This window comes from Hippopotamus amphibius, chromosome 6 (genome assembly GCF_030028045.1).
Source record: "Hippopotamus amphibius kiboko isolate mHipAmp2 chromosome 6, mHipAmp2.hap2, whole genome shotgun sequence".
NCBI classification, from domain to species: domain Eukaryota; kingdom Metazoa; phylum Chordata; class Mammalia; order Artiodactyla; family Hippopotamidae; genus Hippopotamus; species Hippopotamus amphibius.
This window is the reverse complement of record NC_080191.1, coordinates 170,275,136-170,295,246: the sequence shown is the minus strand read 5'-3', so window position 1 is coordinate 170,295,246 and position 20,111 is coordinate 170,275,136.

Genomic DNA, 20,111 nt, shown 5'->3' with positions numbered 1-20,111 from the left:
GAACAGAATCTACATCCAATTACTGTGTGCGTAGCGGGCAGCTGTGTGCTTCAGGGGACTCTGGGTTCCACCCGCCCCTCTGTCGGGGGTGGGGGGTGGGGGGTTCTTGATCAGACCAAGCCGATCACAGTCATTTCATCACGGCCGCCGTTGGTGTTGCTGAGGAATGGACAGGGGCAGAATTCTGGCCTATGAAATGTGAGAGGAGGTTTACTGTGGGGCTTCTGAGAAAAAGGTTTTTTTTACAACGTGTGATAGAAAAACATAACATAAAATTTACTATTTTGGGTGGAGGGGTGGGCAACATGGGTGAAGGTTGTCAAACGGTACAAACTTCTAGTTACAATAAAATAAGTAAGTCCTGGGAATGTGATGGACAGCAGTGGCCCCCAGACTTCTTGGTAGCAGGGCCTGGTTTTGTGGAAGACAGTTTTTCCAAGGACTGGGGGGGGGGGGGGGGATGGCTCAGGCCGTGACGCGGGCGATGGGGAGCTGCAGACGAAGCTGCGCTCCTCTCCTCTCCCGCCGCTCACCTCCTGCTGTGAGGCCTGCTTCCTAACAGGCCTGGGACCCAAGCCGGTCCGCACTGGGAACCCGTGATGTCCAGCATGGTGACTGGATTTAACAACACTGTTTTGTATATTTGAAAGTCGCTAAGAGAGTTGATCTTAAAAGTTCTCATCAAGGAAACAAACCTGTAACTATGTGTGGTGAGGGACATTAGACTCACTGTGGTGATTACGTAATACATACATGGAGTCATTATGTTGTACACCTGAATCTAATACAGTGTTATATGTCAATTACATCTCAATTTAAACATTTTACCGTTTTTGACCATTTTAAGTGTACAGTTCTGTGACATTAAGAACATTTACACCGTTGTCCCGACATCACCACCACCTACCTCCAGAACTTTTTCATCTTCCGCAGCTGAAACTCTGCACCCGTTAAACACCAGCTTCGCATTCTCCCTTCTCATCAGCCCCTGCGGCCACCATTCTACTTTTAGTCTCTGTGAATTTTGCTACTCTAGCTCTTCCTACGAGGGGAACTGTGTCCTCTTGTGACTGGGAGAAGAGTTTTTCTGATGATAAAAAGAAGCACACGGGAGTAAACGCTCTCTCCATCGCTCAGTTTTGTTGGCTCGTCCCTCCGTGGTGCCTGGGGCTGCAGCACCCGGCCTGCTGTGGCCGTGAGGGGAACCAGCCTCAGGGAGCACGTCGGGGCTGCAGACAGAGGGAAAGAAGCTGTCCCGGGGGAAAACAGTGTGCAAGTTCCTCAAAAATGAAAAATAGAACTACTACTCTATGATCCAGCAACCCCACTTCCGGATACGCGTATCCGAAGGATTATGAAAACAGGGTATGGACGCGAGACCTGCAGTCCCGTGCCCACGGCAGCATCGCTCACGATCGCCACGGGAGGCAAACAGCCGGCGTGGCCGAGAGAGAAGGGAATCCTGAGGTCTGTGACAACACCGGTGGACCGCGAGGCGATTATGCTCAGTGACGTAAGTCAGCCAGAGAAGGACAAATGCTGCCTGGTACCAGTAACATGTGGAATCTAAATAAAAAGGTAAACTCGTAGAAACAGAGAGTAGACAAGTGGTTGCCAGGGACTAGGGATGGGGGGGATAGAAAGAGGGTGAGGTTTAAATAAAGGAAGACAGAAGCTGTCACTGAATTAGCCTCCCATAGGACGGCTTCGTTGCTGGTGTGCTTGCTACGAGCAGTGACAACTGTGCCGTATGGATTCAGCCTTTCACAGTCGAGGCTGTCCTTAAGGAGTTTGGCGACGTGAAGGAGATTTTTTCTCTTTTTTTGGCCGCACCGCAGGACAGGCAGGATCTTAGTTCTCCGACCAGGCATCGAATCCAGGCCCCAGCAGTGAAAGGGCAGAGTCCTAACCACTGGACTGCCAGGAAATTCTGTGAAAGAGACTTTATATATCAGGTTCTTTTCTGTGATTTCTTCATGTTTCTGGAGCTAAGGGTAGTTTTCTTATGGGTAGACCTGTGGCCAGTATCTTGACAAGGAAATAAAACAGAGAAGGAAGAAAACAGTGGTGGAAACTCCAACACAACCTGGTATCTCTGTCTTCAGCTCGCTTAGAATAAGCCGCTGGGGGACCAGCCCGCAGCCTCTGGAAGAATGTTTAGGACAAGGTAAAGGGCAAGCGGTTCTGCTCGGGCATGAGAGCCTGCCGGTCCTCCCCAGCGGTGCTGCCTGCCCGTCCAGATGCAGTGCTCGCTCCCTTCGCTGCACTCGCACTGAGCACCTCCCGTCCGTGCAGACCTACACAGCACCTGCTGAGCCTCCCACCCTCGACTGCCTGTCTGGGGTGTGGCCTGGTGTTGCCCAATCTTTTGAATTCCCTGATCTCTTCTGCCAGGCTCACCGTCTGGACCTTTCTTGTCCCCTGTCATACTGCTTTCCAAAAATTTTTTTTTAACGAATGAATTTAATTTTTTAGAGCAGTTTTAGATTCACAGGCAAAACAGCAGAAAGCACAGAGAGTTTTTATATATCTCTGCCCTCAAACCGACTCAACTCTCCCATGATAGACCTCCTGCACCCCAGCGGCACATCCGTTACGGGGCGGAACCTACACCAACACGTCCTTATCGGGCAAAGTCTCTAGTTTACAATAGGGTTCACTCTAGGTGCTGTCCAGTCTGTAGGTTTTGACACATGCATGGTGACATGTATCCAGATGGTAACATCAGACAGAACAGTTTCACCCTGTGCGCTGCCTGCCTGCTCACCTCCCCGCCCCGCCAGACCTCTGAGCCGCTGATCTCCTCACTGCCTCCACTGTTTTGCCTTTCTCAGAATGTCATATGGCCAGAATCACACGGTATGCAGCCTTTTCAGATTGGCTCTTTTACTGAGTAATATGCATTTAAGTTTCCTCCATGTCTTTTCATGGCATGAGAGCTCATTTCTTTTTAGCAGTGAATAATATTCTATTGCCTGAATGTACCACATTTTCTTTGCCCATTCACCTACCGAAGGAAATGTGGATGCTTCTAAGTTTTGGCAACCGTGAATAAAGCCACTATAAATGCAGATTTTCGTGTGGACGTACGTTTTCAATTTATTGAGTAAATACCAAGGATCTCAATTGCTGGATTGCACAGTAAAAGTATGTTTAGTTTCGTAAGAAACTACGAAACTGTCTTCTGAAGTGGCTGTACTAGTATGCATTTCTACCAGCAATGGAATTAGGGTTCTTGTTGCTCCGTGTTCTTGTCAGCATTTGGTATTGTCATTGTTTTGGATTTTGGCCATTCTAGTAAGTGTGTAGTGGTATCTCATTATTTCAATTTGCAATTCCCTAATGACAAATGATGCTGAATATCTTTTCACATGCTTAACCTGCCATCTGTATATGTTCTTTGGTGAAATGTCTGTTCAACTGTTTTGCCCTTTAAAAAATCAGGTTGTTTTCTTATCGTCGAGTTTTAGGAACATTTTGTATATTTTGAATAACAGTACTTTATCAGTTGTATCTTTTTCAAGTATTTTCTTCCACAGATCCTTTTTATAGCAAAGCTGTAACCTAGATTCCTGCCTGCTTTCTGTTGCAGGGTACAGAGCTTTGAAAGAACGCTGAACTCAAGAGCTAAACAGCAGTGCCAAGAAGTAAATAGTACTTTGTTCTGCTAAAACAAGCATCTGAGAAACAAGCATCTAAAGCAGCAGCAGGTTTTCTGTGTTTATCCTAGAGCTGAATCAAGTACTAACAATTGAATACTTTGAGTACGATCTTTGAGTGCTGAACTCAAAGTACAGACACTGACACGGTAATGTTATTTCTGACCCAGGGAAAAGATCCAGGAGTTTTTTGCCAGAGATGAAGTTACCATTAGTAAGTTTACTAGTGGCCACCTTGCCCTAAGAGTTCTTGTAACAGTAACACATGTGGATGGAAATAAGGCTTGTGAAAATGATACTTTGTCCCGGTGGTGGAGTGGGGGGGTGGCGGGAGGCAGCGCTGCCAACCTGGTTTTTCCCACTTTTTTCAGGTTGTTCACAGTGTAAGCTTCAGGAAAATGCATAGAGTCCAGATACTTACCTACACCAGTACATCAGAGAAAGGGGTTCTTTACTTTGCGAATTTATAAAGACTACAAAAGGATTCATTGAGAATGTCTGAGCTCTTATTCTCAAAAGAGAATTCCATACATTTTATTAGTTCCACTACCAGACTCAAGCGTTCACCTGGCCCAGTCATCACATAAGAGCGAGATTCAGACAACAGGGCCAATTCCAGGCAATTGCTCCATTTGCTTGCAGCCTGCTTGTGTTGGTTTCCTTCTCCCTCATTTCTAGATTCCAGTTTCTAAAGCTTGGTTTTGTGTCCTTCTGGCCAAACTGTCCTTGGTCTCTGATCAGATCGGTACAGATTCTTGTTCTTCCACTTCTTAGAGTGTGAGCTTGTACAGGTTAGTTACGGCCTCTCATCCCCCCCATTTCTATACTTTAAAAAGGGGGCCATTATCAAAAGGACTTTAGAGGGGTTGAGCCTCAGTTACCCACAGAGGGAACCTGTCCTCTGTGTTGGCTTCCTTCCCTTCTCTGTCTCACTTTCCTGCGTTTGTACCATGGCTGCTTCCTGGAATTGTAACTGAGCAGGACGCCACGGGGCCTTCCTGGGTCAACCCCCCCCCCCCCCCCACTACACACACACACACACACACATTTTCTGTCTGCCTCTTGTCTGTAGAAAACCTTTAGCCTCCTAGGCTTTTCTCAAGTTCCAAAGAATAAATTTAATCAGAGAAGTGAGAAAATGCAGAAACAGAGGAAAACAGTCAAGCACGACAAAATACTAATAGTTTAGCCATTAAACAAAGCCAAGGACCTTTAGTTCCTCCTCAAGGGCTGCAGATAATGTCCTGAGCCATCTTCGTTGAGCTATTTTGCAGATACTGAAACCCTCACCAGATGGAAGAAGTTAACTGCATCCTGCCCGCAAGCACGCAGACCCCGGACCGGTTGGAACCAGAAGGTTGATGGTGTTGACTCCTGAGCACCTCACCAGCAGCCAGTCAGGAGAACATCCGCGAGCTGGTCGTGTGCCCCACAACCCTCTCCTCAGTGTGTATCCCCTTCTTCTCCTGCCAATATAACTTCTGAGTAAAACCTGGGGAGTCAGGAGCTGGTCCTTTGGGACTCGAGTCCGCCTCGTCCCCAGGACTGCCAGCTTCCTCAGTAAAGCTATCTTTCCTTTCACCCAACACGTGTCTCTCAGTATCAGATTCCTGAGCAATGAGCGGCTGAACCTGAACAGAATCATCTCGCAGACTGTATGCAGTTCTCATCTCAGGTTCTGCTCTGGGGTAAAGCAGACTAAGACTACACCCCTACATCTGTGTGACATTTCTTTTTCAAACATTAATCTCAAAGAATCGTAGCAGACCCTACTAGCTAGATGGGCTGTTCGCCCCCAGATGTGTCTGTGTGAGAGGCATATTCATAGATGGTGGGCTTCTTAGGGGAACTTCCATTAAGGAACTGGTGGAAAACATACAGATGGTTTAGCTGCTTCAAATCTACTGTTGTTTTTTTTTTTTTTTTGGCTACACAGTGCAGCCTGTGGGATTTTAGCTCCCCAACCCCGATGGAAACTGTGCCCCCTGCAGTGGAAGCACAGAGTCTTAACCACTGGAGCTCCAGGAAAGTCCCCCTGAATTTTTTAAAATCATAAGAGTTTTTTAAATATTGAAGTGTAACATACACACAGAAAGCTGTACACCATAAACGTGAAAATTAGTAAAGGGAAACCTCACTACAATGGCATGGAGAGGCCAGAAGGGGGAGCTCTCATGCAGTACCATTCAAAGTCAATTACAGGAAAACTGCCAATTACAGACCCCAACAGAAGAATCAATAGGAAAGGGTCACCAGTGACAGGCTCCAACAGGAAGAGGTGCATGTTGCGTATCCTACAAGAATGTGACTATCCCAGCAACTCAGCCAATGAGAAACGGTCATCACCCTGAACTCTCACCTTTCTTCAATGGGCTTTTATTCAAAACAACCTTTTCCAACTGCCTCCTTTTTCTCTGTAAAATAATGTTCCTTTCCTTTGTTTCTTGGATCTGCCTGTGGGTTTTGCTGTGGCTGTTTTGTCCTGAATGGCAACTCTCTGCTATTCCCAATTAAACCAATTTTTGCTGGTAAAATAATTGACTTTTATTTTTAAGATCAACAAATGATGCTGTGATGTTATGATATAATAAGAAATATGTATTTGGTCTTTGTCTTGGTCCTTGGCACAGAGCTTCTAAAACTCTTACAGCCTCCTAAGTGATAAGAGTAATAGGAACATCTCTTGTTATAATCGTTTTTTGTCCCTGGGTCCTAAAACAGGTGAGAGAGCATCTTTTATTGTAATATTTGGTTTTATCCCCAATACAATACTGAAATAGCTCCAGAGTGATAAAGCTGAAAGGAATGTCCTTTGTTATTCGTAACAAGCCACTTTCAGCTACACCTGAGTTTCTGTTAACGAGGCAATTTTTAGAAAGCCCCTAAGGATGTGGGGCTGGTTGCCAGCAGAATCAACCACGTGATCAGAGGGTTGGAATTTTCAGCTCTACTCCTCAGCGGCTGAGGAAGGTGGAGAGGCTAAAGGTTAAGTTAATCACTAATGCCAATGACTTAATCCGTCATACCTATTGCAATGAAGCGTCTGTAAAAGTCCTAACCAAAGGGGTCTGGAGAGCTTCCAGTTTAGTGAATAAGAACACATTCATATGCCAGTAGGGTGGTGCACCCCAGACTCTACAGGGACAAAAGCTCCTGTGCTCCAGACCCTCCTGGACCTCACCCTATGTATCTCTTCACCTGGCTATTCACTTGTATTCTTTTAATATATCCTTTGTAATAAGTTGGGAATCGTAAGTAAGCTGTTTTCCTGGGTTCTGAGAGCCATTCTAGCAAATCATCAAACTTGAGGAGAGGGGTCACAGGAACCCTTGATTTATAGCCAAGTACAAGTGACAATTTGGGACTTCTGGTTGACGTCTGAAGTGGGGGCAGTCTTGTGTGACTGAGCCCTTCACCTGTGGGTCTGTGCCAACTCCCGGCAGTTAGTTTTAGAACTGAGTTAAATTGTAGGACATCCAGCAGGTGTCTGCCAAGAACTGGAGAATTGTTTGGTGTGGGAAAACCCCCACCCATCTGGTGTCAGAAGTGTTGTGTATAGGGAGAAATGGTGTTTTTCCTTTTAATGGTCTATCACAAAGTGAACACACTCAGATTAAAAAGATGGAGTACGGCTAACATGCCAGCTTTGGCAGGGCCCTTGCGACCCTTCCCAGTCACTGCTTTCCCTCGCTTCCTAAAAGGTAACCTCTATCTCTCATTATACGTTAATTCTGCTTATTTTTGAACTTTTAACAGTCATACAGTATATATTTATAACAGCGTTACTGAGATGTAATTCATATTTCATACACGTGACATTTAAAATTTACAATTTAAGAGTTTTTAGCATATTCACAGAGTTGTACAACCATCACCCCAACAATTTTTAAAAATTAATTAATTGATTGATTTTTGGCTGTGTTGGGTCTTCGTTGCTGCACATGGGCTTTCTCTAGCTGTGGAGAGTGGGAGCTACTCTTCATTGCCATGCACGGGCTTCTCAGTGTGGTGGCTTCTCTTGTTGCGGAGCACGGGCTCTAGGTGCGTGGGCTTCAGCAGTTGCAGCACGCAGGCTGGGTAGTTGTGGCTTGAGGGCTCTAGAGTGCAGGTTCAGTAGTTGTGGCACACAGGCTTAGTTGCTCCGCGGCATGTGGGATCTTCCTGGAGCAGGGATCGAACCCATGTCCCCTACATTGGCAGCTGGATTCTTAACCACTGCGCCACCAGGGAAGTCCCACCACATCAATTTTTGAACATGTACATCACCACAAAAGAAATCCTCTACTTGTCAGCAGTCATTCCCCATTCCTTCCAAATCCTTCACTCCATTTCCCCTAGCACCCGCAACTGTTAATCTACCTTCAGGCTCTACAGATTTGCCTGTTTTGGACATTTCATACAAATGGAATCATACAATATGTAGTCTTTTGTGACTGGTTTCATTTACTTAGCGTAATGTTTCCAAGGTTCAGTCATATTAGAGCATGTATCTGTTCTTCATTTCTTTTCATTGGCAAATAGTATTCCATTACGTAGTGCTACAGACTGGACTGTGTCCCCACCCCTACCCCAAATGCATATGTTGAAACCTTAACCCCCAATGTGATTTGGAAATAGAAACTTTAAAGAGGTAATTAAGATTATATGAAGTCATAAGGGTGGGGCCCTCATCCAATATGACTCCTGTCATTACAGGATGAAGAAGAGTCACCAGGGAGGTATGTGCACAAGAGAAAAGGCCATTGAGGACACAGTGAGAAGGCAGCCATCTGCGAACAAAGGAGAGAGGTCTCAGGAGAAACCAAACCTGCCAACACCTTGTTATTGGGCAGCCTCCAGAAATGTGACAAATCATTTTCTGCTGTTTAAGCCATCCAGTCTGTGGTATTCTGTTATGGCAGCTCCAGCAGGCTAATGCATGAACCAAATGCAAATTCTAGAGCTGAAAAACGCAACAACTGAAATTAAAATTTTACTGAGTAAATTAGGTCCTGGAGATGAAAAGAGCAATGAATCTGAAGACAGGGCAATAGAAAGTCTCTAAACTGAAGCACAGAGAAAAAGCGCAGGCTGAAAAATAATTAACACAACCTCAGTAATCTGTGAGACAACATCAAGAGTTCTGACATATGTGTATTGGAGTTCCAGCAAGAGAGGGAAGCAACAAAATACATTTGATGTCAGAAATATTTCCAAATTTGATGACATTAAATTCTAAGAAGTTCATAGAAGTCCAAGCAGAATATATATACGGAAAATCATACGAACAATGTGACTACGGTTGATTACACTGTATTGTATAAATGAAATTTGCTAAGAGAGTAGAACTTAAAAAAAGAGAGCATGCGTGCGAAAGACAGAGGTGATGGTTGTGATAATTAGATGGGAGAATCCTTTCACAATGTATACCTAAATCAAATCATCATGTTGTACACTTTAAATATCTTACAATTTTGCTTGCCAATAATGCTGGGGGAAAAAAAACCCAACCATGCCAAAGCACAACAAAATCAAATTGTTGAAAACCAGTGATGAAGGGAACATCTTAAAAGCACCAAAGAACAAATGATGCATTAAATACAGAGAAACAAAGATAAACATGACTGATGAGTTCTAATCTGAAAAAATACAAGCCAGAAGAAATTGAACTATCATCTTGAAACTGATGAAACCAAACAAAAACAAGGGGTGAAAAACTACCAACACACAATTGGTAATAATATCCTTCAACATGAAGGTGGAATTTGCAAACAAAACAGATCAGACTGGAATCGGGCGGGACATGAATTCAATAAGACTGGTGTTGTCTTAGTCCCCGCAGACTGCTCTAGCAAAATGACACATATTGGGCAGCCTATACACCACAGACATATATTTCTCACCCTTTTGGAGGCTGGGAAGTCTGAGCTCAAGGCACCAGCATGGTGGCCTTCTGAAGAGGACCCACTTCCTGCCTCCCAGCTAGCATCTTCTTGCTGTGTCCTCACACGGTGGAAGGGGAGAGGGATCTCTCTGGAGACTTTCATAAATCTCACTAACATAAAACTTACTAATCCCCTTCATGGGGCCTCCACCCTCATGACCTAAGCGCATTCCAAAGTCCCCACCTCCTAATATCTTTGGGGGTAGGTTTTTTTTTTTTAATATTTATTTATTTATTTATTTATTTATTTATTTATTTATTTATTTATTTATTTATTAGCTGCATTGGGTCTTTGTTGCTGCGTGCGGGCTTTCTCTAGTTGCGGAGAGTGGAGGCTACTCTTCATTGCATTGCGTGGGCTTCTCATTGCAGTGGCTTCTCTTGTTGCGGGGCACAGGCTCTAGTTGTGCAGGCTTCAGTAGCTGCAGTACACGGGCTCAGTCGTTGTAGCACACGGGCTCAGTCGTTGTAGCACACAGGCTCAGTAGTTGTTGCACATGGGCTTAGTTGCTCCTCGGCATGCGGGATCTTCCCAGACCATGGCTCGAACCTGTGTCCCCTGCACTGGCAGGAGGAATCCCAACCACTGCGCCACCAGGGAAGCCCCAGGGGTTAGGTTTCAACATATGAATTTGGGGGGAAAACATTCAGATCAGAACAAGTGTCTTTATAAGAAGAAGAGAAGAGACACAGAGACACTGACACAGAAAGGCAGGCTGCCATCTGAGGACAAAGGCAGTCTGTAGTCCTACAGCTACGAGCCAAGGAACACCAAGGATTGATGGAAACCAACCAGAAGCTAGGAAGAGGCAAGGAAAGCTCCCCTACAGGTTTCTTTGCTTGGCTTGGTATTTGGCCAAAGACACAGGGGAACGCGTGTGCAGATTTCTGGATCTCCTTCTTTGCATATAAAGGCTCCTATCTCTCTTCTAGTCTGCTCCACAAATTTTAGCTGCCTTGGTCTCTACAGGCTCTTACCCTCTTCTCCTCGGCTCGGCAAGTCTGTCGTGCTTTACCTGGGGTCCCCTTTCTTGCGCTGATATTTGGTAAATGCCCCCAGGGAGAAAGCTAGGGAAATTGTAGGGCTCACTTTACCTTTTCCTTTCTCTCAGAAATCATTGTCCTTGGCTGCCTCTGGTCCAACGACTGAAGATGGATATTTCATACATGCTGTGCAGTTGTCTACCTGCTTACGACAGGAGGGTTCAGTCTGGCGCCAGTCACTCGGTCGTGGCTATTAGATGTGTGTATTATTTTTTGACTGGTACCTTTTGCACAGCGTTATGTTTGTAAGATTCATCCTTGTTGAGTGAAGTAGTTAATTTCCTTTTATTTCTGTATGATATTCCATTGTATGAATATACCACAATTGACTTACATATTCTATTGTTAGACATTTGAGGATTTTCCATTTGGGGGCCATTATAGGTAATGCTGCTATGAACATTCTAGTACATGTCCTTTGGTATAGAATTCCTGCCGGGTATATATCTAAAAATGGAATTGCTGGGTCATAGGCTGTGCTGATAGTCAAGTTTACACATATTGCCAATTAGTTTTGCAAAATGGTTGTATCAATATTTATTCTCACGTTCAGTGTATGAGTCTCAGTTGTTCCACACTTCATCAACATCTTGTATTGACAGTTTTTAAAATGTTAGCCATTCTGGCGGGTGTGTTTTAGTTTGTAATTTCTAGTTTCCAATGAAATTGATCACCTTTTCATATGATTATTGCTCTTTTGGATATCTATTGGCCTATTCATATCTTTTGCCCATTTTTCTGTTGGATTATCTGACTTTTTTCTCTTATTGATTGATCAGTTAATTGACTGAGGTATTTACTCACTCTGGATTTGAGTCCTTTGTCAGTTACACACCTCGCACATATCTTACTCCACTCTGTGTCTTGCCTTTTTACACTCTTAATGTTTTGATGAACAGAAATTCTGAATTTTGATGTAGTCCAATTTATCAACGTTTTCATTTTATCTCATATATGAAATCTTCCCTTCTCCCCAGGTATTGAAAATGTTCTTTTTCTCTTTAGAAGCTTCATTACATTATCTATCACATTTAGATCTGCAACACACCTAGAAATAGTTTTTCTGATGAGTCTGAAGATCATCAAGATCATTTCTTCCTCCTATGGGTATACAATTGACTCAGTCCCATTTATTACAAAGATTGCCTTTTCGTCACTGCTCCGCAGTGCACCTTTGTCGTTAATCAAGCTTCCACATTTGTGAGCATCTGTTGCTGTCTTCTACTCTGTCCCATTTATCTATTTATCTATTCTTGTGCCCATACCACAGTCTTACTTATTGTAGCTTTATACGATAAGCCTTAATATCATATATTGAGTCATCCACCTCTGTTCTTCAAGATTATCTGGGCTATTCTGAACCATCTGCATTTTCATATAAAATATACAAGCTTACTAATTTTTATAATAGTACTAGCTGGGATGTTGGTTAGAATTACATTTGACATCTTTATATAATAACATTTAGTCTTCTAATTCATGAATATGAGAAAAACCTCTTTTAAATTTTCTTTAATTTTTCTCAATCATGTCTTGCAGTTTTCTCTAGAATTTTTGCATGTCTTTCATTCGATTTATTACTAAGAATTTGATGTTTTTTTGGTGCTGTTGTAAATGGCATTTAAAATTTTTTCCCCTATTGTTGCTGTTATATAGGAATAGCAGCAATTTTGGTAAATTTGTCTTTTTATTCAGCAACCTAAGTTTATTTTTAATTTTAGTAATTCATCTGTAGATTCTTCTGTTGATTTTTCTGAATACACAATCATGTTGTCTGTGAACGACAGTTTTACTTCCTACTTTCTAATTCTCACGTCTCATTTCTTTTTCTTGCCTCGTACTATCTAGGACCTCCTGGAGGATGTCAAACAGAAATAATGAAGGAGATATCCTTCTCTTGTTTCCAATATCAGGGCAAAAAGTGTTAATGTTTTACTGTGTTTCTAAATAATCCATATCTCAAAGAAGAAATTACAATGGAAATTTAAAAGGTTGTACTGGGACAATAATAAAGTGTGGCACATAAAACTGGAAGGATGCAGCTAACTCCATACTTAGGAAAAAAAAATCAGTGAGCTCTATGTATCCATCTCAAGATGTTTGAAAAAGCAAATTAAACCTGAAGATAGCAGAATGAAGGAAATAATAAAAATTGGAGTAGGAACTAAGGAAATAGAAAACAAATCAATAGAATTATCAAAGGCAAATTTTGGTTCTTTGGAAAGGCTATTAATATGGAAAAACTCCTGACAGGACTAGTAAGAGAGAAGCCAGAAAAACAAATAACAGGATTGAAGAAGGGAACCTCACTATACATGTAAACAAATATCAAAAAGTGAAGAGGGGACTTCCCTGGTGGCACAGTGGCTAAGAAACCACCTGCCAATGCAGGGGACATGAGTTTGAGCCCCGGTCCGTCCGGGAAGATCCCACATGCCATGGAGCAATTAAGCCTGTGCGCCACAACTACTGAGCCTGTGCTCTATTGAGCCCATGTGCCACTAAACATATGAGGGTACTGTGGGCAACAAAGAAGACACAAAACAGCAGTAAACCCATGAAAATGTCTATTCACCTCTGTTTGACCTTTGATGGCAGTAGAAACATCACAGACACCAAGAGGATTGTGACATTAGGGCCTCGAGAAACAGAAAGCCAGCACTGGAAGTCTCTTCAAGGGAAACATGAAATAGCTGTTTCCAGTTGTTTCAAGCTTTACAAACAAGCTGAATCAGAGCTCTGCAATTTTGCAACTAACTCCACGCAGAAGCCGATGGCACCCACATTCCTGAGACTGACTGCGACTGATTTGTTTGCTGTTGCTGTCAGCCTGTGCAGTTTCCCTGATCAACTTGCAAAAAGTGTTCTCCTTTATGAATGCTGTTCAGAAATAAACAGATATTGTAAAAGGAGACAAGGGCAGATTCTGGAATTCAAATTCTTGGTGATCTTAAATGACGATGTATGAAAGAAAGAAAGAGGGAGAACAGTTTGATTTGCTCCAACTAGGTTGACCCGGAAAGGAGAAGGGCAGAAAAGTTGCTTTGCCTAAGCAAACATAACATCAGGTCAGACAAGAGCAGCACTCACAATATTCAGTATCCAAGGCTCATTTAAAAAAAAATAGTCTGAGACTTCCCTGGTGGAGCAGTGGTTAAGAATCCACCTGCCAATGCAGGGTACACGGGTTTGAGTCCTGGTCTGAGAAGATCCCACATGCCACAGAGAGACTAAGCCTGAGTGCCCTAGAGCCCTTGAGCCACAACTACTGAGCCCACACGCTGCAACTACTGAAGCCCACTTGCCTAGAGCCCGTGCTCCACAACAAGAGAAGCCACCACAGTGAGAAGCCCACACACGGCAATGAAGAGTAGCCCCCCGCTCACTGCAACTAGAGAAAGCCCGCGTGCAGCAACGAAGACCCAACGCAGCGAAAAATAAACAAATAAATAAATAATAAATAAATCTTTTTAAAAAATATAGTCCGGATCTGAAAGACATTTAAATGCCAGTAATAAAGAAGTCTTTGCTCAAAAAAAAAAAGAGAGAGAAAAGAAAAGAAAGGAAAAGAAACATCCATATCAAATGGTGGGAATGTCATAGACAACTGAAAAGATGTGGTGGGACAGTGGGGCTAAATGATGTGTCAGAAACATTAACACAGACTCTATGAACCTGGAAATTAACATATTTTGGAAAATAATTTTTTAAGCTTTTGAAGATTCAAACTAGATTATTTTAATTTAATGAAAAAATTTTTACTGAAGTATAGTTGATTTATAATGTGTTAGTCTCGAGTGTACAGCAAAGTGATTCAGTTATACATGCATATATATCTATTTTTTCCAGATTCTTTTCCCTCATAGGTTATTACAAAACTAGGTTAATTTTTAAGGGGGCCTACTTAGACCAAAAATTTTTTAAAAATTTGAATATCAAGGGCTTCCCAGGTGGCGCAGTGGTTGGGAATCCGCCTGCCAATGCAGAGGACATGGGTTCGATCCCTGCTCCAGGAGGATCCCACATGCCACGGAGCAACTAAGCCCGTGTGCCTAAAAAATAAAATAAAATAAAATAAAAATAAAAAAATAAATGGTTACTTAGAGCCATGAAGAATTCGTTATTAACAAACAACAAATGAAGGAAAGAAAGAAAGGTAAGAAAAGAAGTTAGTTGATAAGGAGACATAATTGTCCCCCTCAGAAAAGAAAAAAATTTCTTATAATTCAGGTAGTGACTTATCAAAATTAATTGACTAATTTGAGGCTATCAAAATCTCTGAGGACCTGGAAAAAGTTGTGGATTGTGTCTCTAGGGAGAGCTGAATCTCTACAGAACAATGCAGGAAGGGAACATGTTGAAAAGTCTAAGAACCAAAAAAGAAATGCCTCATGAAAAGCAGTAACAACAATTATAAAATTCGAATCTGTTATTAAAAAGGGAGCAGGTCTAAGAGTAAGAGGTTTAAGGGAAACAAAGAGAAACAGAAATGTCTGCTGAGTCCTCCCTCTGGCTCACTCTGGTAACAGACTCCAAACCACCCCTGCCTCTCCCGTGGGTCTCGTGCCACCAAAGGGGTCTTCATAATAACAGCAGCTGTGTGTCATTCTGGAGAACTGATGGTAAGGACACTAGAAATGCTGGTCCGGGCACGTCAGGGCAGATCAGGTGTAAGTAGTCAAACCTGCTCACCCCCTTGTGCTCCTCACTTGGATTTATGGCATCAGGATCCACCCAGTCACTGAAACCAGAAATCTGGGCTTCCTTCTTGACTCCAATACCTCTTACTAATAATGTGACTAGTTTTCCTACCCAGGTACCTTAGAATTTATACTGAAAAGTCCTCTGTGCTCCTTCAGAACACTCTCTTCAGAACAAACCATGGGTTCTAGTCTTGCTATTTCCCTGCATTCCCCAGCAACATCACTGACAGTCCTGGTCTCACCTAGAGACGCTAAAGGCCACTCGAGAGGATTTTCAGGGCTCTGTGTACAAGCCCATGCATTCAAGCTTGCGTACTGTCCACTTTTAAAGGAAAAAGTTTTCAGACTTCTATGACTGTTATTTAATTATACCAAAATTATTTGTTCAAATCCAACATTAGGTATAAACTTCTAATACTTATAACTTTTACGTAACTATAAAATCAAAACAGATCTACATATTGAATACAAAGCAAATTACAAGGAATAAAATTAAATTGTCAATATTAATTTATTAGGATGGCTGATGCTGTTTTGCTGAAACCAAATCACCTCTGACATCATGGATTTGGCACAAACTGCTTTAGAGGAGAGTCTTTTGCATTTGGCAAGTTGATACTACCTTGGGCAGAGTAATGACTCAATTACAAAACATTTCTATACTTGAATTACAACCACCACTCGGTGCATAGATTCTTACTTTGTAAGTTTTAGATTAAAAGAAATACAACACCCTGAATATTTACACCTGCCACATATTTTGAAACATTTTTAGATTTGATGAGTTTTTTCAAGGCAAAGATACTCTATGACATTGATGATATATTTAATATCATTTTTTTAAATTTACTTACTTATTTTATTTATTGGCTGTGTTGGGTCTTCATTGTTGCACACGGGGCTTCTCTAGTTGGTGAGAGTGGGGGCTCCTCTCCATTGCGGTGCACAGGCTCCTCCCTGTAGTGGTTTCTCTTATTGTGGTGTGTGGGCTCCTCCCTGTAGTGGCCTACGCCTGCTGTGGAGCGTGGGCTCCAGGCGTATGGGCCTCAATAGTTGCGGCACACAGGCTCTAGAGCGCAGGCTCAACAGTTGCGGCACATGGGCCCAGTTGCTCCGTGGCATGTGGACTCTTCCCAGAGCAGGGCTCAAACCCGTGTCCCCTGCATTGGCAGGCGGATTCTTAACCACTGCGCCACCTAGGAAGTCCTATTTAATATCATTTAAAAATCAAAACGGAGTAACTATGGTTCAGGCGTCCAAAATGGAGCTGGGTGGCCATTGTGGATGTGGTTTCAGACATGTTCCTGCATCACTGAGAACCTGAACTTTCTGAACTGTATAAAACTCAAGGACACCACCAGCCATTTTCAAAACAATATCTACTAGCAGCTGCTAGATGCAACCTTGTAGTTTCAAAGCCCCCCACCTTACTTAGCAACAATGTAATCATTTTGAACCAATTCTTGCTTAACATGCACCCTTACTTCCTGCCAGCTCCAATCCTAATTCTTGATAAGTAATGTATGTAACTAACTGTGGTCTTGCAGTTTTTGCCTTTATAAGCTTCCTCTGTGTTGCAGTCCAGCGGAACACAATTCAAGTGCTTTCCTGGATTTGTGCTTCCCAGGCTGCAGTCCTAACAAACCCCAGATAAAAGCTTTTTTTTTGTTTTGCCTCAACCAGGTCTCCATTCTTTGAATTCTTAGTTGACAACATGAGTTAGAAGATACAATCTGCCTGTTACTTCTGCTGCTGCTGTTGATGAGAGCAGCACTGATGACAGAACACTGGGAGGGGATTTACTGACACACACTGAGTGACTCTCGGCTCTGGGGGACCTGTGCGTGCCTGATGAACAACCAACCAAAGTGTGTCTGTTGAACACGTACCCACTTTAAACTCTTGTTTGTACTATTATTTCTAACACAACTTTTTTTTAAAATATATTTATTTATTGGCTGCGTTGGGTCTGTTGCTGCACACGGGCTTTCTCTAGTTGCGGCAAGTAGGGGCTACGCTTCATTGTGGTGCGCAGGCTCCTCATTGCTGTGGCTTCTCTTGTTGTGGAGCACGAGTTCTAGGTGTCTGGGCTTCAGTAGCTGTGGCACATGGGCTCAATAGTTGTGGCTCACGGGCTGCAGGCTCTAGAGCACGGGCTCAGTAGTTGTGGCACACGGGCTTAGTTGCTCTGTGGTATGTGGGATCTTCCTGGAGCAGGGATCGAACCTGTCTCCTGCATTGGCAGGCAGATTCTTAACCACTGCGCCACCTAGGAAGCCCCTCTAACACAACTTTCAAACTAGAAAAAGAAAGCATGAGAAATCTAAGGGGAAAAAAATCTAATTTTAAGTGAGAAATTAGTGATAACTTAAAGCAAGACAAAGCTTAAAGGCATGAAAGCTTCAAACTTTCTATGTACAAGGACACTGGGTGCTAATAGGTTTGGAAAGAACACTAAGAAACTTGTCTTGAAAATGCACTTTTTATAGCAAGCAATCTTTTTTAAAAAAAATCAGTTTTGAGATATAATTTACATACAATAAAATTCAATAATTTTATTTATCTATTTATTTATTGGCTGCGCCACACGGCATGCAGGGTCTTCTCTGACCGGGGACGGACCAGGGATTGAACCTGTGCCCCTGCATGGGAAGCTCGGAATCTTAACCACTGGACTGCCAGGGAAGTCCTCAATAACTTCAAAAAGTACAATTTCTTGAGTTTTGACAAATGTTTATAGTCATGTGACCACCACTACAATCATGATAAACATCACAGAACATCACCCCATCACTCCTAAAAGTTCCCTTGTACTTCATTGCAATCAATTCTATACCCACCTCTGACCTCTGGTAACTTCTGATCTGCTTTCTGCTTTGCCTTTTTCAGAACGTCATATAAGTAGAATAACATAGTATCCTTGCGTCTGGCTTCTTTCACATATGGTAGTGCTTGTGGAATTTTGTTGCATGAATCAGTAGTTTGTTCCTCTTACTTTGCAGTAATACTCTGTGGTACGGACATACTACAATTTGTTTAAATAGTCACCAGTTGACGGTCATCTGGTTTGTTTTCAGTTTGGCTATTACGAATAAAGTAGCTATAAACATTTGGGTAGAGATCTTTGTGTGGACCTAAGTTTTCATTTCTCTTGGGTAAATATCTAGGAGTAGACTTGGTGGGTCATATGCAAGTATGTTTGACTTTATAAAAACTGCCAAACTTTTTTTTCCAAAGTGGCTGTACCATTTTTCATTCTTAACAATGTAAGAGAGTTCCAGGTGCTCTCCATCCTCTCCAACATTGTCAGTCTTTCCAATTTTAGCCATTCTAATGGATGAGTACAGATATAACACTGTGGTGTTAATTTGTGTTTACCTAGTGACTATGGATATCAGGTAACTTTTCATGTACTTACTGGTTATTTATATATACACTTTGGTGAGGTGTCTGTTCAAATCCTTGTTCATTTTTTAATTGGACTGTTTGTCTTTTCATTAAGTTGTAAGAGTATATTATACATTTGTAACTCCTTTAACAGATATGTGTTCTACAAATATTTTCTCCCAGTCTATGGCTTGCCTTTCCATTTTTTTAAAGCTTTTTTTCTTTTTTTTTGAAGAGCAGAAATTTTCCATTTTGGTGAGGTCCAACTTGTCAATTTTTTTTCTTTTATGGTTCATGCTTTTTGTGTCCTAAGAAAGCTTTGTCTAACTCAAGGTCACAAAGATCTTTTTCTATGTTTCCTACCTTTTTATAGTGTTAGCTCTTATGATCCATTATTTATGGTATGAGGTAAGGGTTGAGGTTCATTTTTTGGCATATGATATCCAATTGTTCCAGCAATATTTGTTGGAAAGACCACATTGAATTACTTTGGTAACTTTGCTGAAATTTTGTTTGCCATAAACATGCAAGACAATAAATGCATGAAAGGATGCTCAAGATCATTAGTCATTATGGAAATGCAAATCAAACCTACAATGAAATAGCAACTCACACCCACTCCGATGGCTACAATAAAAAAGAAAAAACAAATGTTGGTGAGGATATGGAGAAATGGGAATCATAATTTGCTGCTCAGAATATAAAATGTTGCAGTAACTCTGCAAAACAATCTGGCAGTTCTTCAAAATATTAGACACATAGTTACCATGTGACCCAGCAATTCCACTCCTAGGTACATCCTTGCTCTCAGCAGCATTAATCATCACAGCCCCAAAGTGGAAACTACCTTAGACACCCAACAGCTGATGAATAAACAGAATGGGATGTGTACACATATGTGTATATGTATGTACATACACATACATGTATATGTATTCCATAAGGAGGTACTGATACATGCTATAACATGGTGAATCTTGGAAACACTATGCTAAGCAAAAGCAGCCAGTTACAAAGACCACATATTATTTGATTTCACTTATATGAAATGTCCAGAAGTGGCAAATCTACAGAAATAGAAAGTAGATTAATGATTGCCTAGGGTGGGTGTGGGTGGTGGTATAAGGGTAAATGGGTAACTGCTAATGCGTACTGCGTTTCCTTTTGCCGGGAGAGAGAAATTTTCTAAAGCGAGGTTGTGGTGATGGTGGTACAATACTTAATTTACTAAAAACCATTGCATTGTACACTTTAATTGGGTGAATTGTATGGTATTGAACTATACCTTAATAATGTTGTTTTAAAAATCCCCCTCAAAATTATTGATTTAAGTTTTTGGTTCTCTAAAGCTATATTCTTGTTTCTACCAGTACCATAAAACAACTGCTATTTCCA